The following is a 25218-nucleotide window of genomic DNA, read 5'->3' on the forward strand; positions in this document are numbered from 1 at the left end:
TGAATCAGTAATGTAATTCATAAAAAAAGACACAAACAATAATGTGAAATGCTAAAAGATAGATCCATTATGTACTGAAATATAGAATGTACAGTGCTATAGATACCAATACTGTTCATACAAAAACTTCATTGGATATATAGAAAGGAGGGATCAGAAAAACTGAAAATGTATAACTCTGAGGCTGGAGCAGTCAGATTTAATGTATGTATGCTAAAATGTAATAATTTTATATAGATTTAAATTAATTATAACACAATGAATGAATAACATAAAATACATGTACATAAGATATGTACCGATGCCATTTTCATTTTAATTGGCATCATATTCTCAGAGAAATACAGATCTTTGTTTACTACTAGTTTTCTAAAGCACCAGCTTATTTTGGAGAAATATAAATAATATTTGAAAAATATTAACCCTTACCTTGCATCAATATCAAAATGTGGAGAATAAACATATACAAGTAAATACATGTACGTAAAGTACTTATCAGTGCCAGTGTATAATTGGGCTTTATAATCTTGATGAGACACAAAGCCTTGTTTTCTATATCTTAGCTAAGCTAACCAGTTCTTTTAGAGCAATAATAAAATTATCATGTTAAATGGCCTGTTTGAAAAATATTGAACATCAACTTGCATCTGTTAAAGAAGCTGAAGAACTTTACCTGGAGTATCTTGATAGTCATACAAAATATTGTAGCTGAATAAGTTTGTTTTGGCATGTGATTTAAGTTTCCAAGTATGTATAGGAATTTCTCTGAATTCTTCTTCATTCCTCCTGGAGTCTCAACAGTTAGGATCTGGAATTCTCTCACCCTGGCAGCTCTGAAGAAATCTGTTTTCTGTTGAATGTTTCACATCTTCCACTTTGGAAAAAAGGTGGTCAGAAATAACCTGATGAATTCAAAGTAACTGGCCATTCATGAAGGCAAAGAGTGAAAAGTGACACCCGGAAAACCTTTTGAAATATTTCTGGAAAAAAATTGTGCCAGCCAATAACAAAAAATATCTTCCCACCTACAACACTGACATTTTTTTGGTATGAAAATTCTCCTGCACTTAATTGAGCATGTGAACCCATGTAAGAGTCAAATGCAACGGAAAAAGTGCACTTCTGTTGAGCCAGGCAATGGAAAGTCTGCACTTAGGGATGCTACATGTCCCTTTCCCACGCACTCTGAACCACAACATGAAAGTAGGCACAGTGGGGACATGGACGGTAGGTTTGTGCATGGGATGAATTCAGAACAGCCAAAATCAACACATAGCAGGCTACATCCACTACTCCTTCACCAAACGTGGCAGTATTTTTCAGAAAGTTAGATAGGAAGGATTTAAGTTCTTCAGGATTACAGCCTCTGTTCATGCTTCCGCTCAGAATTCAATTTTTCAGGGTTTCCTAAATCCTGATATATCAAGGAATGTAGGAAGATAGTTTATATTTGAGTTCTCCACCCCACCCGCCCAACATTGGTTGTTTTTGGTATAAATGTGCTATAGCATCAGCCTTTCCTATGATGAGACTTCATTTTGTCCTTACAGGGCCCTGTTGTCTCAGACGATAACTTGATGGGTCAACAGTTTCAAAATCTCCCCCTGCTTCAGATAAAAAAAACCTTAATCAGATGGTTTGTGTTTGGCAGTCCAACGGTGACAAACAGACATGCGTTATTTTTTTACAAGATAGGGACTCCACATTGGCTTGTTCTGCTGCCATTCTGTGTAGCCTCCAGGACTCATCTTATCATGCGTTATTTAAGCTGTGACCAATATGACAATTTCCTCCAATATCATTGGGAGATCTTATTGTTTTAAATTTATGTACCATTGCGGGCCAGGGATTGTATGTAATTCCATGAGGTAAGGAGATCACTGTTCTTCAGGAACAAAGTACAGTGTGGGATGGGGGGTAATTAGTCAAACACTTCTAGAGAAGTACCACCAGTGGGAGAGGCTTGCATATGCTGGTTCTGACTGGATTCTCTAGAGACAAGCAGACAAATATAGGACTTTCTGATCCAGCAAACAGACAGGATCTTCTGCCCAAGGGAGGCCCCATTCCTTCATGGGAAGGGTTGGAAGGACTTGACCTATTCATGGGGATGCTTGTTCTGAGCCAAGGTGCGTATGAACTTGTTACCACAGAAAAAAACTTTGGTGGGGTTTGAAGGACTGAACACCTGCCGGAGCTCTTGTTGGAGTAGGTGTGATCTCTGGTATTTTTATTGTTTTAATATGTTCTCTTTTAATGCTTTCACCTTCAGAATAAATGTACTCGCTTAGAAAGACTGTGTGGTAATTTACACCTATGGGCAATTATGCTGCTTATAGTGTAAAGCAGGCCTGTTTAGGCAGTCTGATTAGCTGAGGGATTCACAGAGTAGGTAAGGAATGGTGCAGCCTGGAAAAAACCCTGGTAAGGAGGGAGAAGGAAACGTGTCTCCAACCAAGAGAGGTGACAGCTGGGGAGCCTGAACTCTGAGAGTGGGTGCCTTGGGTGGACCATAGAGGGGGACTACAGATGCCACTGTGACACAAGCTATATGTAAAATTTTGACCATCAAATGGAAAGTAATGTTAGGAAAAAGGATCATTTACCATTATTTTTATCTGCTTCACATAGGCAATTAGGATTTCCTAGTACTGAACACTAATGGCAGAGGTCAAATTACACTGATAAAGTGCAATATGTTTCATAACACTGTTTAGATATTTTGAAAAATATGCGGTTCCTCCTGTTAACATTGGTTCTGAAGACAACCATTTGTTTGGCTGTTCTAGCTAGAGAGACAGTTCAGGGGAAACAGTGGGACAGAGAAATAAAAGAAATAGTATTGTAATAAAGGGGTGTGGATTATTCATACCCATTTATCAAGAATCTCCCATTCTCTCATTGCACACACAGCATTCATCTTTTCTGATTCATGTTTTCCTGCTTTGTTTTTATACAACAATTACATAAAAGCTTATATTTAGAAAGAGGCCTCAGTCACAGACAGACACCCACATTTTACTAATATTTATGATAAATCATGGAAATCTTTTTATTTTTAAAGTGAATCCAGTGTTCACTATTTGAAATGCTGGATCTATTATGTAGGGCGCCAGCAGCTTCTACATATTCTGCTTTCTTCGCTAGTGCTGCAGCAAATAAATACACTCAGAGGCAAAATAATGGCTTTTTATTCACTTTTTTAGTCACAGGTCCAGGATATAACAAAATGATTCTAGGGTTGGAAAAATGCCCTACAGTGAGAGACTTAAAAAGCTCAATCTATTCACTTTATCAAAAAGAAGATCTAGAGGCAAGCCCGGATTAATCAATGTGACTTGCACAGGGTCTCCATCTCAGCAGGTCCCCAACCAAAGGAAAAACAAAATCCTGAGCAATGCTGAGACCCCACGCACCAGAACACAATCCCACTCACTCAAATTTGACCTGCCGCCACTCCATCATGAGGGAGGTGCAACCAGGCCAAACATGAGTGGTGTGGGCACATGTGAATGCAGAGCAGGTGAATGAAATGAGCAGAGCTGAGCAGCCAGGGTCAGAAGGAGCCATCTTAGCTCAGGACAGGAGCAGATCACTGAACTGCGTGGGCACCGGTGAGTGGCAAGGAAAGTTCCAGAGGCAGTGGCCAAGGGGTGGGCGTCAGTTGTTGGTGGACTTTGAGGTGAGTGGTGAGTGTTGGAGAACTGTGGGGTGAGAGTTTGCAGGCAAGTGAGGGATGATGGGGGCTGTGATGAGTGGGGTGTGTGCAGGCCACTGGGATGTGTATGGGGGCTGTCAAGATGAGTGGAGACTGGTGGAGGATTGTTGAGGTATGTGCGGGGTGGGAGGGTCATTCAGGGGTCTGTGGAAGCGGTGGGTAGAAAGGGGCATTATGGGGTCTGTATGAGATGGGCTAAGTATGGGGCGGCAGGGACCAAGCATAATTTTTTAGGGCCCAGTACAAATTTGTAACATGGGCCCCCTCCCACACACATACCACAATCCGTCATCCCATACATACAATCTCATGAGCCATGAATTTTTTTTCCTCATGGTAAAGGGGGTTGCAGCCTGGGCCGGGCCTCCCAGGACCCCCACGTCTTGGTAAAGTGTTCCCTTTTTCCACCCCATGTGGGAGCCCTGGAGGGATGGGGGCCTTTGAAGAGCCCCACACACACTTCCATAATGCACAAGGACCCAAAATTCTTTAATCTGGGCCTGTCAAAAAGTGACTTGGCCATGGGGAGAAGGTACCAGGTACTAAAGGGTTCTTTAATCTAGCAGAGAACAGTATAACAAAAACAGATTGATCAGACAGAAATGTAAGAAGATCCCAGTGATCAGCTGTCTGGCGAACATTAACTAACTGCTCTGGTAAACTTGATAGTGTGGTGTTCACACAAAGGGGTAGATTTTCAAAACAGTGGCCGGGGGAAAAGTGTATGGCTTTCAATACACAATGAGCAAAGTAACATATCTAATGTCCCTCTACATTACACTGAAAAACATACATACCCTATGTACGCCAAACCAAAATACCTGAACAATAAAAGAAAGATTTGCTGGAACTTCTGTTTGCCGAAAACTCAATATTGTGGCAGGTGTATGAAAAGTCTATTAAGAGTGAAAGCACAAGGGATTACATTCTTGTCAGACAACAGAGTTTTTTCACTGTAACAAGTTCAAAATGACTCAGCTCAATAGTGATATTAAAGTCTTGACCACCTTACACTCCTGGATTACTTACTTGGAATGAGCTGATGGTAGAAGTCTTGTTCCTAGTAAATAGGTCATTAGCAAATATGTCATCATTGTTAGCACACTTTGTAAAGGGGCCAAAGATGCTAGCACTTAACAAGTAAATAACAAAGACAAAATAAAATAAAATCGTCATCTTAATAGATAATCATAAATACTGAAATACACTCTCACCCATAAAGGTTAGATTAGTGCCTGATCCAAAGCCGATGGAGGACAATGGAAAGAGGCCCATTAACTTCAATACGCTTTGGATCAGACTCTTAAGTGCTTAAATGTAATTGAGAAATAAAGAATGAATAGGGAAATCTGCTATAATTAATGTGATATGCCACAGATACCCGAATGATATGACTGAGCACCCCCAGACTAGTTCATTACACAATGGAGTCTAGATTGGAGACCATATTTGTAGTTACATCTAGCACAATTTTGCTCAACTGCATTAAACAAAATTGAACATCTCTCCCACTCTGTTTGCAGCTCATCCAAGTAATTGTTGATCTACGTAAGCTTTTGTTGTAGTTGTCTCCATAAAAACAAAAAATAAATGAAGTTTGGTTTCACATATCCATACATGGTATGCAGTGTTGTTGTAGTCGTGTTGATCTCAGGATATTAGAGAGATAAGGTGGGTGAAACAACCTGAAGAAGAGCTCTGTGTGAGCTCGAAAGCTTGTCTCTCTCACCAACTGAAGTTGGTCAAATAAAAGTTATTACCTCACCCACCTTGTTTCTCTAATACCCAAACATTCTCACTTAATCATTTTACACAGACTACTACTGCCATCGTGTGTTGATAAATGATATACATCTTTCTAGTATACCAAAGCCTTATATTAAAAATAAATGTACTTGTCCTTTGCTCAAGCTTGCTATGCTCATCATGTGAGCATCTTTCCCTTTGTAGTCCCAGTATATCAGTCTGCTAGAACTTTCACTATGGCCTCCTTACTGACAGCTAAAAGAGTACATGGAAGTGGTAAGGTGACACAGTATGTAATATTGTTTATTCAAATAGAAGAAAAAACTAACAGTAATTCCTTTTGTTATGCTCTCCTTCAAAAACAGCAAATGTATTGCATTTTAATCGCACTCCATTCTTAACTGGTTTTATTTTATTTTTTTTCTGATTTAGCATTTAAATAAAGAAAAAAGCTTGCCAGAACTATTTGGGTTTGGTGATTACAGCGACTGTATGGTGATCACACCTTTCCCTGATTGAGATAGTAATAAGGCATAATATTCAAAAGCCCTTGATGGGAAGTGTCCTTAGTTATCTCAGAGATCGCAGCTCCCTCTGTCATAATAACCACATCTGACAACTACATTACATTGATACCATGAAACTGGCAACCCACAGGAAGAGGCTCGTGAGCAAGAGAAACAGAATTTTCAGAGGAGATGGACCGAAACTAGGGAACTCACTCTCACAGATCATAAGAATCAGCACAAACCTCACCATTTTCAGAACTCTTTCAGAACTCAGAAAGCTCTTCCTTCTCTTTTACAAACACACAAACTAATCAACCTATTTCAAAGGAAGGAAGGAAGGAAGGAAGATTTTTAAATACTTGAGAATTGCTACAGTGATGGGTCATAGAGATATATTATATAGCATCAGTGCAGGGATATGCTGTAACTTGTGGTCTTCATTGAAAAGAAGAGTGACTGCAGGGCTACATTACAGAGCTTTGTGGGCTGCATTTTAGCCCAAGGCTAGGTTTTCTTTCCAGAAATCCCTAATGGTAGAGTACATAAGGCAGCATGCTCCAGTAATTGGGTATGGGACGTGGAGTCAGGAGAGCTGGGTTGAATTCCTGGCCCCAACTACTTGCTCCATGTAACCATGGAGAAGTCACGTAACCTCTCAGTGCCTCAAACATCCTATCTGTAAAATGGAGATAATAATAATGATCATGCACCCTTACAAGATGCTTTGAGAGCATCAGATGGAAATCTCTGTATAAGTAGTATAATTTAGACTGGTATTAAAACCAGAGGTGGGGCTGGGTCCTGGATATAATAAAGGGGTGACCCACACATTTATTTCTTAGCCCCAGTTGCCTGACCTGGGTCAAAGTCACAAAGGTTAATACACTTGTCACTTGACAGGGGCCAGCATCGACTGACCCCAGGGGTAACTGTTACACTAGGTCTGATCTACCCCAGAGTTTGGGGTGTTTGGATCTGCATCTTGTTTCAAGTTCCTCTCTAGTTAAAACCCAGGCACAAAGCCTGGCAGGTGTGTGGGGTATGAGCATGGGGCTATTGCCCCATAGCCTGAGGCAGCAGGCAAGACCTTTTGCTTTCCTTAAGCCCAACAGGCAAGAAAAACAATCTCAGCTCCCCTCTGGGCAAAAGTGCCTGTGGAATGTTCAGCCACAGCCCCGCCCATTGCTTTGTGATTGGCTGCCTGTTGCCCATGGTGACTGGGAGGCAATGTTCAGTGTGGACAGGACTCCTAAGGCGAAAGGAGGCCGCCACCCCCGGTGGCACTACACCCGCGGCCTGCTGAGTCTGTGCAGGGACAAGGGACCAAGCGGCATCTCGCACCGGGGACTCATCATGTTACGAGCCGCTATAGGAGTCGGGCATGGCCCCAAGGCAGGAGGAGTTGGAAGGAACAGCATCAGACAAGGAGAGCAGCTGCAGGAGACGCAAGTGCAGGAGATGGGCTGGTTAAAGCCAGGGGGATCTGGCAGTAGCAGAAGGAATCAAGAGTACAGAGGAAACTGGCAGCTGCAGGAGGAGGTGGAGCCAAGGAAGCAGCTGGTGGTTGCAAAGAAGTACCTGGTGAAACAAGTTCCCTACATATCCCTGACTAGCAGGTGGAGGAGCCAGCATTGGTGGCAGCAGCTTTCTATTCAGAGTCAACAAAATCTGTGGCCTGCAACAGCAGGCAGGGCCATGATGTGGGGGAGAAGGAGCCTCGGAGAGTTTTCTCACTGCCACTATGGCACTGAGCAGAGGCAGCCAAGGGCTGCCCATCCCTCTTCTATGTGGTACCACTATAGACTCCCTAGAAGGAGGAGGTGTTGGTGGATGGGGGAAGGCAACAGCAAGAGATCCTGGAAGAAGAAGCAAGCGAAGCATTGGAACACAACACGGCGTCGCTGGGTCCCCAAGTTCCGTGTACCAGCAAGTATGCGTGCAGCTGTAGCTGCACTGCTACGACCCATGAACCTGTGTGGGTGGCGTGCACCAGGGATGCGTGCACCTAGGAACACGACCCAGTTCATCATGCACCAGGTGTATCAGGATATGCAGCGGCAGGAGAAGGAAGCAGCGGCAAGCAAGGGAGCAGCAGCAGTGTCCTCTATAGATGGAGAGAAACCAGCAATGCAGCACCCTAGAGGAAATAATATCTGCAATCTGGTGGCAGAGAACTTCTCTCACATGGTCACCCTCTCTGCCATGACCCCAGAGAGGTGCATATCTGATGGGGAGGGGGAGGAGGAGAGCAGACAGCAAAGACAAATTGAGTCCTTCTGTCAGGACCTAGGGTCTCATGTTGGTATCTACTGTGAGACATAAAATAGAGTGATGGGAAACGGAAGGAAAGTGTCTTGACTTATGGAATCATCAGCTATTAAGAGCAGTCCTGCTCTTGACATTCAGGTCCCTAAATAAAGATATATCTGCACTCCTAATCATGCTTCCTATTGCCTAGTGATTCACACACACTGAGATAGGACTGGGATGATGAAAGTTGGAAAAGTGCCTGGGCTAGTTTTGCATATTCCCAGGTAGTCACAATAGGAGTTCTAAAGGTGTATCGTTTAGCTGTGATAGGTTCCTCAAAGGTCTATTCAAGTCCCTCTTTTGCACATACATCCCATTCAAGAAAGCATCCCTCTTTAGAAAAACACTTAAGTACATGTGAAGCCAATAGGATTTTAAGCATATGCTTATGCATTTTCCAAAATAGGGATGGACCTGCTCACATGCTTAAGTACTTTCCCGAATCAGAGCCCTAGTCAGGACATTGGCTGTGAGAATACTTCTTAATTCATTAATTTATTTAGATTTATATAAACATTGAAATGTGCTCATCAAGGACTTTGGGTGACTTTAGGGTCTATATACTAAAAAACCCAATAATATGATAAAAATAAATGCAGCAGCTTCCCTAAAATAAGAAAGAAAAGGGAAAAAAAATCACACTCCAGCCACAAAACACTACTGTCAAAGGATACATCCTAAACCTCAGCTCACCTACCCTCGCAAAAAAACTGTGAAAAGAGAGAGGCTTTCCAATGGGTCCTAGCTTCAGTCTGTTAGGTGATGAAGGTATGGCCCCAGATATCACAGAATACATATCAGTAGTCTAATCTCCAGGTAACAGAGACATGGATCATGAATGCACAGTCCCTATTAGAGAGAAATCATTGCAAACACTGAGACATTCGAAAACAGCAATTGAAAAAAGAGCCTTCCTGGCCACTGCTGCTATATGATCATCTAACCGCAGCTGGGGATCCAACAGGATGCCCAGATTAAGAATTTGAGTAACAAGTGGCAAACATACACCATCAGTTGAAAGGGCACATATAGTCCTAACCATAACTCCCAATTTCTTGTGCCCACCTCCCAGGCAGCAGCACTTCTGTTTTATCTTTAATGAACTACAGCAGGTCCAGGGGCTTTCTTTTGTACAAATGAGTTGTGGGGTGGGAATGGGAGGTAATGAACTGTCAATTGTGTTGCTGAGTTTGAAGTAGGCTTGGTTGCAGTTGTTCCTCTTCTCATTGATAGTCCCTATTCCCCTTGCCCTTTCCCTATAGAAGTGAGCGTCTTATTGGACTAAAATAAAGAGCCAGGTTCTTTTTACTTAATTTAGTTGGGTCTTGTTTCTTTGGTGGCTCTCAGATGGTTTGGGAACTTGAGTGAATGCCTTTGCTGGTAAATTGAAAATTTCAGCCTACTCCTGAGGTCCTTATTTGGATGTTTCATTGTGGCAGTTGTTTCCCATCAAAGGCCAGTGGATAGTGACTGAAGATGGAACAATGCTGATGGAGGATGGAGAGGGGAGTTTGTTGCATGGGCTGGGGGCTCTTGATCCCTGTATTTGCAGTAGAAGGAGACAAGAGAAAATGACATATAATGGGCCTTTTTCATCTCTGTGATGCTAATACGCTTTGAGCCGAGAAACTGTCTGCAAATCAGCTTCATATTTACATGTTTGAATTTTCACATGCTGGCAGCTTCTCGAAAAAGAATATCAAATTTAAGAATTCACATAGTAGATTGGAATAGTGATGAATTTATTGTGCTAATTCCAGAATTTGTTATAGAATCCAACAGAACTGTGTAGGACAAGATTATTATTTATTTTTAAATTTCTGGGAAAACCCTAGCAAGAGTTAACTGATATAATTGCAGGGATCCATTTTTTCTTTTAGATCCCTCGGCCAAGATTATTGCTCAGAAATCTTTACTGCCCTGCCCGAATGTTTCTAGCCATAGCAGGGGCTGAGATTTCAGACTTTAAAATCCCATAATTCTTCATTGATATCTTGCTCTCCCCCTTTCTCACACTCCTGTTCCATTGGTAGTTAGCAGGCAATTCCTTTCAGAACACTAGATTTTGGATGTCGATTTCTCATTATTATTGAAAATTGATTTCAACCTTTTCATTTGGCAGAAATCATTTTTATTTTTAGCTCTGACAACTTAAGATCTACAGTACTGGTACCATATACTGAAATTGGGGAGAGGGAAAGCAAGATGATCCTAAGGTTTGGTACCTTACAAATCACCAGAACTAGACACCGCTAGATGCTGGATCTTCTAAAATCATTCCTTTGTCTACCTATACCCACCAGGCAATGACTATATTTATATCATTAAGATCAGTTTAATTTTTAATCCTTGCTGTGCTTATAAAAATAACTTTAAAATCTCTAGCTGTGATAAAAATAGTTTAAAGAAATGTAAGATTTGTAGCCTCATCATTACCATTTGCCCTTGTATATTCCTGACTTTAAAAGGTTTTCCAAGTTAATAGAACCTACCGAGCCAAAGAATAATAAAAGCTGAACTTCACTGGAATTATTCAATACTTACTGAAACATTTAAAAGTAGCTAGAATACTGAGCCAGAACATTTTACTACATAAACATTTTTCTTCACTTTCACTTCCCAGTTTGACATTTAAATATTTAATTTTTCATATGGAGTATGAGTAATGTGTCAGCTTTGAAAAAAGAGAATCAAACTTATGGCCTCCATCAATATGGTTTCAGAGCAACTTCCAGGTATTTAACAGGAGAAGTAACAATAGCAATTTCTCTGGTTTTTTAGTTCCCAGCCTGTAGGAGAAATATCTTAATTAATGTGTAGTTCTGTGTGAGAGAGAGAGCTTGTTATGGAAAAGGCTAAGCTGAAAGGAAGAGTTTTGCTTTTAGTTCTGAATACCATGAGCTTAGTTATTATTTTTCTCCCTTGCAGGAGTGAATTCCATAGTTTAGGGCAAGCGAGATTAAGGGCTAGATCTACAAAGGGAACTTAGAAACATGGTCATAATGCATAAAGTTTTGATGCCCTGCTGTATCGTGCAATCCACAACCCTAAATTAAGGATCCAGGGTTCCTATAGAATGCACGGGGAGAGTTAGGCACCTAAGAATGAGATTCATAGAAGCCAGAAAGCTGGGAGTGGTGATCCACCTAAGATAGTCAGTAAGAAATGCTGAGGAGAGGGGCAGGATCTAAGTCCCACTTCTCAAAAGGAGTGAGGTGGCTAACTGGGACAGATGGAAGCAGCTGTCTCTGCATGGGATTCACATTCACAAACACTGTCCACGAGTTAGGTCTTTACACCAGATCATCTCTTTCTCACAAAAACCAAAACCATGCTTCACTCATACTCAAATAACTCAGTGGTTAGCGTACTCACTCAGGATGTAGAAAGCTGAGATTCAAATCCTACCTCTACATGATTCAGAGAGAATGATTCTGTAGGCCTCTGGCTAGGGCACTAAGCTGGGGGATTTAGGGACTAGTCCCTGCTTTAATGGATGTTTAATTATTGATCCACAGTGGAAAAATTACAGTAGAAGGGACTGAGAGCACCCTACCTAGAAAACCCAATAGCCTGGTGCTTATGGCATTCAGCTACAAGATGTGAGCTAAACTTCCTGCTCCAAATCAGGCAGAGTAGTGATTTGCATCTGGATCTCATGCATCCTATGTGATTATTGTAATCACTGGGCTGGTAAGTATTAGGGAAGCAATGCTCTTCCTCAGTTGTTTTTTGTTTGGGTCCCAGTCCAGCAGGGGGCCGCTAAGAACACCTACCAAATTAGGCCCTGTAAGCGAGATAGGCAAAGGAACACTTAGTTTCCAGGTCCCACAGGGATTAGGTCCCGAGCACCTCAGCACAGTCAGGATTTAGGTAGCTTTGTGAATGCCCACTAATAGAAATTTAGGTGACTAGGGAATTTAGGTACCTACAGTGTTAGGTAGCAGCTGAATTGGGTTTTGAAGATCTAAGTTTTTGACTTAGGCACCTAACTGCCACTTTAGATGCCTAAATCCCTTTGTGGATCTAGCCCAAAGTAATTATCACTGGCACACCTAGCTGCTCTAGTTATATTCAAAAATAGATGTTTTTTGTTGAATTAAACACGAAAATAAACAATACACTCAGTGCATTGGTGTTATTTATTTTGATGTTATATTCAACTTTCTCTGCTTTAAAGTGCTGAAGATTTTTGCACTGCAGGGGAGTAAAACTGAAGTTTTGGCAATGGTATTGGGGGATAGCTGAGGTTTCGTTCACATGGAAAGGTGTGAGAGCTTATTCATAACAGTGGAGTAAGCATATTAGCAGATGTGTCTGCCAAAATTATCCACAATGAAATAGTAGTGTCCATGTTTAAATTGCCATTACTAGGATCGAGTATTGATACTCCATTGACATGAATGGGTCAGTTCACACCTCTCTCAAAGCTATTGTTGCAGGCTGTCTCCCGACTCAAGATGACAATAGTGTATCAGTTTACATTGAGGTCTATTCAGAAAGTTGTCCTCATAATCACAGGAAGTAGTAACAGAAACTTGCTTCTTCTGCTTATTATTATTTTTTAATGGAGGCCTAGCATAATAGTACCCAACTGAGGCACAATTCTACAAAAGAGGTCAATATTACAACCATGGAATTGGGGAATTCATGGAACCCTGACTACAACAATATGAATATGCATAATGAGTCAAGATCTGAAGAGTCCATTTTTCCTTGTTTATGACTCAGTTCTTAAACCACTGATATTTTAATGACCAGTTTGGAGGGAACGGCCTATTAATTTTGTTTGTTCTGCTGTGGAATTTCAAATAGCTGAGAATGGAATGCAGTACGGTTGATTCAAATCTCCTCTTGATATAGCTTAATTGGCTTGTATTAATCATGGAATATTTCCCTCAGGACACTATTCTTAATTTATCTACAAGTTTTGGGCCCTCCGCTGGACTCTCTCCAACTTGTCATCTTTTATTGCATAAAAAATGGAAATGAAGCCAGATTTATAATGTTAACATTTTCCACAGAACCAGTCTCATCATAGAAAGCAAAGGTTGGTCAGGTGACTTTCCCTTGGTGAATCCGTTTTGTTCCTGATCACCTTCCTCTCTTCCAAGTGCCTTAAAATGGATTCCTTAAGGACCTGCTCCATGATCTTTCCAGGGATTGAGGTGAGGCTGACCGGTCTGTAGTTCCCCGGATCCTATTCTTAATTTATCTACAAGTTTTGGGTCATCTTTTTGCATAAAAAATAAATGTGAAGCCATTTATAATGTTAACATTTTTTCTTTCAAAGTGATTTTTTGTGTGTTTATTTGTTTTTAAGTGAACTCTTTAATCTTCCTGAAGTTCTTGCAATCTTACAGTGATGCTATTGTTAAACCCACAATTCTATATTATGATTATTTGATTTATTCTGTTTTCTTCTGTAGATATTGTTGGGAAAAGGCACTCTGCTGTAGTGCTCATACACAATCCAAAGGAACATGGATTAAGTATTGTTTCTGAGAAGCATTAAGACCCCAAAATGAACATTTACTGCATCTTTCACAGTTTTATCGCTTGTGATAAAAGATGATGGATTTTAGAGGCGAACAGCATTTTATGTCACTTTATCTCAAGAGAGCAGAGAGAAAATCTTCACTTTGAAGTTACTGGTAGGGTACTACTGTAACAGAGGGAAGGAGCTGACCAGGATTAAAAGAGGGCAGAAATCCCTAAAACTGCATTTAACAAATTTGTGTTGAAGATCTTATATATTGCCAACCCGTGGATGTTATAATTGGGGGATTAGGAAGCCCATAAAGAAACCAAGAAAAAAATCTAAATTGTTATTAAAATTGTTTAAAAATGTGACCAAGGATATCAAAATATTTTACTCTAACATGGACATTAACTTCTAACAGGTCAAATGCTGTGGCAGCATCATAATTCTTTGGCATCAGTTTGAACTATTCCTGTTTAACAAACTACATTTTGCATCTAGACTAGTAGTCTAGAGAAATAGCATCTGAGTAATCTTTAGATGAGATCTGATCATTTTAAAAAGGTAGCATTTCAACTGAAGAGTCCCGTGTTTTATTTAATTATAAAGATAACATTTCTTAAGTGATGAATAATTTCATAATACACTATCTGAATATGGATACATACTATATAATAAAATTGAAATGACTATGAGATAAGTGAAGTGTTCTGATATCAGTGTCAATCTGAACTCGATGTAGCTTCATGTGTAATTTGAAAAAAAAATAATTTATTTTTTATTTAATCTCAACCACGAGTATTTTGACAATGTATTATTAGTACCGCATTGTACCTCATTGGATCTGAGATTCCAAGGTTTCTCCCAGACATCTTTTTCAACCTGCCAAGGCCAAATGTTGGCCACATGAGTGACACAGAACCAAAATGGGAATGCAAAACAATTAGTCATGTAGGCATATTAATATGATGTGAGATTTATTTCATTAATGTAAATAACCTTGTGTTACTTCATTTTAATTATCATTATTTCTGATGTCAATAATTTTCAATAATAAATGAAGGGACACGAAAGTGGTGTGGAACATAGGTAAATATAGGATTGAAATAAGGGACATTTGTTATTCATGCTTCTAGGAACCCTCACTCTTCCTTCTTCTGATCCTGAATTTCTTTTTTCAGCAGAACTTTCACCCAGATTTCTTCTCTCTTCACCTAGAAGTTTGACTTCTGAGGTGTTAGCAGGGAAACCTTTCCAGTTTTTGAAAGAGATCTGACACCTTCAACCAGATGTTGAATCATTATCGAGTGGGTATGTTTCCAGTGGGGTTGCACAGGGAATCAGTTTTTGGGCCTAAGCTACTTATCATTTTTATCAGTGACCTGGAAGAAAACATAAAATCATTACTGATAAAGTTTTCAGATGACATGAAAATTGGGGCATGTCACTGATACAGAGCGAGCTGGATTGCTTGGTAAAGGGGACAAAAGGAAACAATATGTGTATTAATATGGCTAAATGTAAATGTATACATCTAGGAACAAAGACTATAGGTCATACTTACAGGATGGAGAACTCTATTCTAGGAAGCAGTAACTCAGAAAAAGATTTGGGGGTCGTAGTGAATAATCACCTGAACATGAGCTTCCCAGTGTAATGCTGTGGCCAAAAGAGCTAATGTGACCCTGCGATGTATAAACAGGGGAATCTCAAGTAAAAGCAGAAATGTTCTTTTACCTCTGTATTTGGTAGTGATGCAATCACTGCTGGAATACTGTGTCCAGTTTTGTGTCCACAATTCAAGAAAGATGTTGATAAATTGGAGAGGGTTTAGAGAAAAGCCATGAGAATGATTAAAGGATTAGAAAGCATGTCTTGTAGTGATAGACTCAAGGAGTTCAATCTGTTTACTGACTAAAGAGAAAGTTAAGGGGTGACTTGATTACAGTTTATAAACATCTACATGGGGAACAAATATTTAACAATGGGCTCTTCAATCTAGCAGTGAAAGGTGTAACATGATCTAATGGCTGAAGTTGAATCTAGACAAATTCAGATTGTAAATAAGGTGTAAATTGTTAATGGCAAGAATAATTAATCGTTAGAACTATTTTCCATGGGTTAAGGTAGAGTCTCAGTCATTGACAATTTTTAAATCAAGATCAGATGTTTTCCTAAATATATGCTTTAGGAATTATTTTGTGGAAGTTCTGTGTCTTGTGTTATGGAGGAGGTCAGACCATATGGTCCCTTCCAGCCTTTGAAATGGGAATGCTCTAGAGAAGGTAATCCACATTCTTGCCTGATTTTACTTATTGGGTGGAATAACTGAAGTACATGGCAAAACTCATACAAAATAGCCATTGCATTTTCTCAGAAGTTAGGTATGTTTCTGTTTATTGCTAGGGTACATTTGACACCTTGAGCCTTCTAATAAACTTCTGCACATTTTCTTTTCTTTCCTCACATCCTTAACTGAATGATTCCCTTAAGGGTTTATTCCATTTGTATCTATCAATTTGGAAACCTAGAAGTCAACTGTTTGTAAATCTTGTTTTTATTGAGATTATCAATGCTCTTTTTTGAGTCATGAGGGGGTAGGAGAAGGGGGAGAAAAATTGGTTCCATCTTTCCTTGAAGGTTAGCCTCCTAGTGGCCATCACATCCACTAGAAACACTTATGAAATTCAGCCTTTTGGTATTGACTCACACTACCTTTCACAAGGATAAGGTAGCCTTGCAAACCCAGAGAGGAAGATTATCAAGTTATGTCTGTTCAAACATATCTACCTAAATGAATTAAAGTTTGTATGCCATTCCCATTCGAGTTTCACTATCAGAACTTAAAGGCTGCTTTATCAGGAATACAGCAGTCTTAATCTCATGTTGTTCAAACATTTCCCTCTTTGAAAGTTGTAAATCTTGGAGTTCAATTCACATTTTCAATAAACATAATTCTCTCCATCTTGCAGCCAGATTGAATCCCTAATTTCATTCAGTTCATTCAGTCCTTTTTTTCAATTAGTAACCATCCTAACTAATGCTATTACATGCTAGGGAGCAAAAACCATACCTTGTGACTTAGGATATGTCTTCACTGATGGTGGCAAATTCACTGCCATCAGATTGACTTCTCTGGATCGCCTGAGCGGTCAGTGAAGACCCGCTCAGTCGATCCAGAAATCGACGTATTAAGACCACCTCCTCAAGTAGCGCAGCGCTGCGTCGATGGGAACATGGTTCCCGTCGATACAGTGCAGTGAAGATGGCGTGCAGAACAGAAGCAGAGAAGTCAATGGGAGTTAGGCAAGTTTTTTGTGTAGCTTGCGTAACTCCGGTTGACTGCCGCCAAATCTCGGAGGTAAGTGAAGTCAAGCCCTTAGGTGACCAGTCACACACCACATATAATGAATCAAGAAAAGTCTAAGCAAACCATTTGGAAATAACCCATAGGTTTAAACTTTCTGTCCAAACTATTTGGCAAATACTTACAGATTATGGAGGTGCTGGTTACAACTCCATAGTTAAGGCTGAGTTCAATTTTGCATTTAAATCAGGAAGTCATCTTCTATTTTGTATGAAAAAGTATATTTCTCCAAAATAACAGTACTCACTCTTTGGGAACAAAATGATTTTCTGACAATTTACAAGGAAATCCATTAATTAGTAAATTACTTAAAAATTGAGTCTTTTAAGAAATATAGCTTCTGTCAGGCTTTTCTTTGTTCTGAATAATCTTTAAAATGGAATAGTACAGACACTTCAAACTCTTCTTGTAATTAAAATTAACTGAAATCTTTTGGATAAGCCATATTTGAAAACTTTGGGTTATAATTAGTTGAATATTAACAATTGTTTTATTTAATTGTTAAGATTGTATAGGCTAAAGACAGGCTCAGGTAACCTTTCATGGAACCACTGCAACTCAAACAATCATCACCCATCTAATTTACATGCAGCATTTCTACTGGTTGTAATGATTCAGTGGTATAAGAGAGCTTGGATATGTGTGTCAAGAATTCTCATTAGACAGGGACAAAGTGGGTGGGGTAGTATCTTTTACTGGACCAACTTCCGTTGGTGAAAAAGAAAAGCTTTCAAGATACAAAGAGATCTTCCTCAGGTCTGGGCCGAGTGTATAGGAGTGTGTGATGATTTCTTGTTTTAGATGGTTCCTTCTGGAGTATATGAGGTTCAGGAAATGGGTTCCTCAGTTTTTCTGAAGTCCTTCTGCAGAGATATCCAGCATATTTGGAGTTACATGTAGCAGTCAGAGGGTTACAGATGGGGAGTCTTGAGGATGATGTTTTATTTCTTGCATTTCTCAGGGAGTAGATGCCGCTATTAAATTATGCTTCCTTTTTCTTCACGTTGTGGAGTTTCCATTTAATTTGATATCTTCCATTGTTGTTTGCAATGTTGTGCCAGCTGTGTAGCTCTTCTTCAGGTCTGGAGATCTGTGTAGCTCAAAAGCTTGTCTCTTTCACCAACAGAAATTAGTCGAATAAAAGATACGAACTCTCTCACCTTGTATCTCTAACATCCTGGGATGAACATGGCTACAAGAACACTGCAAACAAGAATTCTCATTCTCAGACTGCTTGCACCAACTCTCACTGCTGTTTAAAGATTGCATGGCTCTATGTTAGATCTAGGCATCAGTTCTTGAAAGGCTCCCCAGGGTACTGCTGCCTTGGCTCCTCTGTACATTGAGGCAATACTGCTGAAGAAAGTGAAGCAAGAGCATGGGGGACCCTTAAAGTACGGAGACATTGGGACTGGGCTCTCCCTGCCCCACCTTTACATATCCTTCTAAGGGAATAAGCTAATTGCAAATTTAGGGTCTGAATCACCAGCACACTTTGGCTGCTTTGCGTTCCTTTGGCAATGCAAAGCAGCTGTAAACCTAGATTTACTGGCAGTTACACTCTAGCTGCTTTGCATTGCTCTGGTGTACCAACACATATGTCTTTAAAAGTTATTTTTTAAAAATAATTTAAGATTGATACTACAGATCCTCACATTTTTAGAAATGTTCTATAGCAGCATTCTCCTTGGATTTACTTTTTTGTTTGGAGTTCTTGTATGAAATTTTTTAAAACTAAGGAAATTTTCAGACAAAACTATGTTAAAATGGAGTTAAGTTTGAGAGTCTATATCAGTAATTTAACAGTAATAAACATTACAGGGATCTTGTAATTATCCTAAAATTAAGCAATTAAAAACCAGGAAATTCAGAATTAAGGTTATGGTTAAAAGAAATCCAAACATATTAAGGAAAGAAACATACAGTTAAGACATTCAAACAACTTTAACTCTGAGCTGTAACGATGCCACAAGAAAAAAACCTGAAAATAATCGGATGTTTTTAAAAATCCGTGTAACCTAATCTGGGACCACAAACACTAAAACATGTTAATCATAATTCTGTGGTTATTGGATGTTATCACTAAAGGACACAGTTAAGGTTATTTGATTGGATTGTACATGTCCCTCTGCTATGGGTTTGGGAGAGTGATGGTGTAAGACCTGAAAAGGGATTTTAGTTCTTGACTCAAGGTGGGGTAATGCTTTCTACAAAAGTGTGATTTCTAAACCACATTGATGTGTTATGCACTAATTGGTCTGTGTACACAGCTGGTTCACACCAATGTAGTGCTGTTTGGAACAGTAATATGTTAAAGCACATTAGGGAAACTTTAGTGTATAACAGCAGGATTTATATGGACCAATTAATGTTCAACACCTTAGTACTTTAGAAATTACACCTCTGTAGAGCACATTATCTCACCACGTACCTTAGACTTTCAAGGTAATGTATATACATATGTCACATGTATAACACATATACACACAACTTATTATATTATATACAAATACTACGTTTAAGAATATTATTAAAGTTTAAAAGCCAATTATTCAAAAGTCAGGAAATGCTAGAGTTCAGGTTGTCTGTGCCCTCTCATGCATATGCAGTATGATACAATCTTTACTTATTGGTTCACATACTATGTTTTCTACTGGACCCTTCCCTCCAGTGCTGGCCCTAGATCAAATGGCACCCCAGGCCATAGCAAGAAGTGTCTTCAGTGCCCTCCCCTCCATTGGTTAAACTTTTGAATACCTTATTTTTATTGTATTTGTAGCCCATTTCACAATTTTGATGCACGATTTGCATGCATAATTTATACCTGTCATATAAGAAGATACATTTGCATGCTAGGATTTGTAAATCTGTATTTATTTATGCCATATATAAGCAAATAAAAAAATTGTTTCCTCTAAGCTTATAGAAACTTTTTAATTTTAAGAATAACTAAAATGTATTCAGATCAAGAAATTGAACTGTGCACCAATTCTGGGTGGACCAGAATTAAATAGTGTTACAGAATGTTAACCCTAGGCCTTTAGTTCAAAAGGTTGCTTTTCTGTCCTTTGCTCTTGCAAACTGGCATTTTTAATAGACATCTCTGATGTTTCATTAAATATTTCCTTTTTTAGTCACTACTTAGATACTTTAAGTCTTAAAACACAAGTACACTTTCACAATTACACAATGAAACAAGGGTCACAATATCACAGTTGGGCTCTGACTTCACTTAAGTTCATCCTTATATTTCACTGACTGACTAGTGACTAGATATTCCCTCTAGGGCATGGCTGACAACTTTCTAGACATTTCCAGGAAAATATAGTTCTCAGAAAGTCTGGAAGGTTCCATGAGATTCTACAAAGTTCCAGAACATTCTAGGTTAGTGAAAAATAAATCCACCTACTGAATACCTGAAGCATTTTACTTCAAACATTCTATTTTCCCTTTTGTCACTAACAACAAAAATAGCACCCCGAGCCTGGCACCCCCCCAAGGCCAGCACATCAGGCAGTCGCCTGGGATGCTTGCCCCTAAATCTGACCTTGCCTGCCTCGTTCAGTGCACTGGGTGTATCTATTCTGGGAACGAGTCAGGGGTGAGTAGTAGAAGAATCCCTGCCTCATTTGCTACAGAAGTTGGAAATCTGGGAGGGCAAAAGGTACCTAACACAAAAATCATCCCTCTGCTGAATCTCAAATCTCAGATCCAAAGTATGGGAGCACTAAAGCATTTCATATATTTCAAGACCAAATTCATTGTGATCATATAGTCTGATCTGTATAACACAGACTGTAGAAATTATCCAAAATATCTTTACTGAATATCATATTTTATCCATTGTATCTTTATTGAATATGGAAATTGAATATGGATTGGAGGAGAAAAACCTCCAATCTTGATTTAAAAATTGTCAGTGATGGAGAATACACCACGACCCTTGAAAAATTATTTCAATTGTTAATTATTCACTGTTAAAAATGTACGCATAATTTCCAGTCTGAATTTGTGTTAGTTCAGCTTCCAGCCATTGGATCGTGTTATTTTTAACACATTCAGCTCAATGTATATTTAAGATAAAGCTAGATTTTAGAGCCCATTAGGAAATATTTGTTCTCCATTTAGATACTTATAAACTGTCATCAAGTCACCCCATAACCTTCTCTTTGTTAAACTAAACAGATTGAGCTCTATGAGTGTATTGTTATAAGGATGTTTTCTAATCCTTTAATTATTCTCATGGCTCTTCTTTGAATCCTCTCCAATTTATCAACATCCTTCTTGAATTTTAGATACCAGAACTGGACATAGAATACCAGCAGCAGTCACACCAGTAGCAAACACAGAGGTAAAATGACCTTTCTACTCCTACTTGATATTGTTCTATTTATGCATTGAAGTATCACATTAGCTTATTTGGCCACAGCATCTCACTGGGAGCTCATGTTCAACTGATTATCCACCACAACCCCCAAATTATTTTCAGAGTCAGTGCTTCATGTAATAGAATTCCCCATTTTCTAGGTATGGCCTACATTCTTTATTCTTAGATATACATTGAGCTGAATTAAAATGTATATTTTTTGCTTGCACCCCCTTTACCAAGCGAGCCAGATCACCCTGTATCAGAGAACTGTCCTCTTCATTATTTACCACTGCCTCAACTTTTGTGTCATCTGCAAACTTTATCAATGATGACTTTATGTTTTCTTCTAAGTCATTAATAAAAATGTTAAATAGCATTGAGCCAAGAACCAATCCCTGTGGGACCCCACTAAAACCACATCCATTCAATGATGATTCCAGTTTACAAGTACATTTTGAGATCTATCAGTTAGCCAGCTTTTAATCCATTTAATGTGTGGCAGGATAATTTTATATCTAGCTTTTTAATCAAAATGACACATGGGACCAAGTCAAATGCCTTAAAGTCTAAGTATATTACATCAACATTATTAAATTTATCAGCCAAACTTGTAATTTTATCAGAGAAGTTATCAAGTTAGTTTGACAAGATCTATTTTCCATATACCTATGTTGATTGACATTAATTATATTATCCTACTTTAATTCTTTATTAATGGAGTCCCATATCAGCTGCTCCATTATCTTGCCTGGGTTAGATGTCAAACTGATGGGCCTATAATTACACAGGTCTTTCCATTAACTCTTTTTAAATATTGGCACAACATTAACTTTCTTTCAGGATTCTGGAACTTCCTCAGAGTTCCAAGACATATTGAAAACCAACATAAATGGTCCAGTGAGCTCCACAGTCAGCTCTTTTAAAATTCTTGAATACAAGTTATCCAGCCCTGCTGATTTTAAAATGTCTCACTTTATTAGCTGATATTTATCATCCTCTCGAGGTACTAGTGGACCAGAAAGTGTTCTCACATCATAATGACTGCATCATCTGTTTTTTTCCCCCTGATGTGGGTTAGGGGTTGTCCATCCCACTCTGGCTTGGAGGGAGGCTGCTCTGCCTTAGTATACCACTGTGGGGTATTAGCAGGGAATTAGTAAATCAGGGGCTATGATCTATAGGGATTCTGGCCCTCAAGCATGGTGGAGCAGCAAACTGTCTATGATGCTATGTCCCTCAGGCAGGGCAGAGTAGCAAGTAGTCTGTGGGGTGGCTGCCACCCTAAGGGTCGGGTTGGCAATGGGCGATAGGGGGCCCAGGTCCACCCTACTCCACCGAGTCCCAGCCCAGAGCCCTGAGAGTAGCGAAAGGTCAGTGGGGATCCCACCCAAACACACCGACTCAAGAACTGAAGTCAAAATCGTACTAAAGTCTGGTTTCCCTACTTCCTAACACAGTCTGGGGAGGGGGATCTGTCATTCAGGGGTCTTCTGCCTTGTTGGGGTATTTGGCTGCCAACAGTCTCAGCAGCTTCTCTCCAGACTCAGTCTCTTCTGGGGTTAAGGTGCTATCTGACTCAGTAGCAGAGCCAGAGGTCTGCAGTGAACAAGAGACATCTGCCTCCTTCCCTGGCTTTCTCTCAACTGAACTGGAAGCCCCTCCTTTTATACTTCCTGTCCCACTTCTCAACCCAGGCTCAGCCCGCCCAGCACAGAGGGTTGACTCTCCTCCTCTGGTGTGGAGGGAGGGCACTCTGCCTCACTACATCCCCCAAACACAGAACAGAAATATTTATTGAACACTTCTGCCTTTTCTGCATTATTATTGATAATTCCACCACTGCCAGCTACTAATGGACCAGAACCATTGCTGTGATTCTTTTTGTTCCAAATATACTTTAAAAAACTCCTTATTATCCTTCACTCTGCTGACATTTCAAAGAAAAAGTCTGAAGGACATATTAACATGAGCAAAACAACTTATTCTTCCCTAGCCTGATTCCCAGGAACAGTTGAACTATTTTGAATGATGTTTCCTAAACAACATGGCCTGAGGCAGACACCAGGTATGGACAATTTTGGCCCAAATGGTTAAAGTTTGGCAAAATTATGAGCAACTGAAAATGGGAAGTGCTATAATGGTGCCCTTGAAAGCTAACACTACCAAGCCCGTTTATAATTACAAAGATAACTGATCTACCAGTATAACACTATATGCTTGTGAGGTAACCTTTAAGACTTACTCCCCCATATATAACCCCATCTGAATGAAAACATATTCTACAGAATGCAACCACACCCAGTAAGGAATAGAAATATTGCCCTAGCAAGAAAATGCTGAAGTATAAGTTCTTGTACCTGTTATTATTGGTGGTCTATATGAAATTAGATAGAAAAGTTGTAATCAGGGGGAGAGAAGTAGGCAGTAGCTATTACCCTAGGGTTCCTAAGATCCACAGGTCCCATTCATGTGAGTCCTAGGAGCCATGGATTGGCAACAACCATCTGTTTCTTATTCCCTCTCCTCATATTCATGTTCATCCCATTTCCTAAAATTTGCCCATCAGCCCCCACTCCTGTGAAGCTTTTAAAATGGTGGTGGAGAGGCAATTTTGGAGGGATTTATGTTACACAAGCAAATTTGTGCCACATCTTAGCAGAAAAATACATTATAGAGTTACCTTTATGGTTACAAAAGTACCTTATACCAGGGGTGCTGCCAGCCAGTGCTTACAGTGAGCCTGATGTGTTAAATCTTGGCCACTGAAATTCTTATTTACAAATCAATTAGTTAAGTATTTTATAGTCAGAGGAGAGGCTGTGGCTGCCAGCCAATACTTACTACGCTGGGTACATAATCATAATCATGTGGCATTTATTTTAAGATGGGAGTATAAACTTTAATTAGATAATGTTTATAAAGTGCTTTGGACATGAAAAGTGTTATATAAATCTTAATTAATTACAAAGGTGCCAGAGCAACTAGGGCTGGCCAGAAAACAAAAAGTCTGTTCCATGAAAAATTTCAAGGTTTCAAATTTCCTTTCCTTCCAATGAAGAATGAAAGCGAGACTTTTAGATGTTTTTCATGAAAAAACATAAGAGCAAGAGTCTAGAACAGCCAACAGCACAGTAAGGCACTCACAAGTGATATAGGAGACCTGATTTTAAATCTCTGCATTGAATCAAGAATTTGCATCTAAGTCTACCATATTACAGTTGAGTGCTCTAACCACCGGAGTATTGGCTATTCTCATGTCTCTGATCAGAAATTCCATCCTGGACGGGAGAAACCTTCCTCATAAAAGTTTACTTGAAATACATACATTTCCACGAAAAGTTTCAATTCCAACAAATCAGCATTTGATGAAAAAAAATTGTCAACAAATTTCCTACCAGCTGTAGTAATGACTCAATAGATAAAGGTGCTTTGAGATTTGCACTGAAATAAATAATTAAGCCTGTTTTTCTCAGTATGAAAAATAGAGTATCTTCCCCAGACTCACTGCATTTATGCTCTGTGTACACAATGAATTCTCTGAGAATTTTCAAGTAATTCAATTTGTTTACATTTAATGAAAAGGTAAATATCCATGGGATCTGCTGTATTGCATGGGTAACAAAATGCCCATACAGTGTAGATATATTGCTTCAATGGTCAGTTACCCTAGGTGGCACTATTTACAAAGAAACAGAGCTATTTAGAAGTATGTATTGG

General features: G+C 39.4%; 1 long non-coding RNA gene across 1 annotated transcript in view; it reads right to left on the minus strand.

The window, feature by feature from the left end:
* Nucleotides 1-25218, minus strand: part of LOC137160531 (uncharacterized) — a 97602-nt gene that overhangs the window by 29351 nt on the left and 43033 nt on the right. The gene's annotated exons all lie outside the window — the stretch shown is intronic.

This window comes from Emydura macquarii, unplaced genomic scaffold, assembly GCF_026122565.2.
Source record: "Emydura macquarii macquarii isolate MOO-44397 ecotype Brisbane River unplaced genomic scaffold, CSIRO-AGI_Emac_v2 contig_2205, whole genome shotgun sequence".
Lineage (NCBI taxonomy): Eukaryota > Metazoa > Chordata > Testudines > Chelidae > Emydura > Emydura macquarii.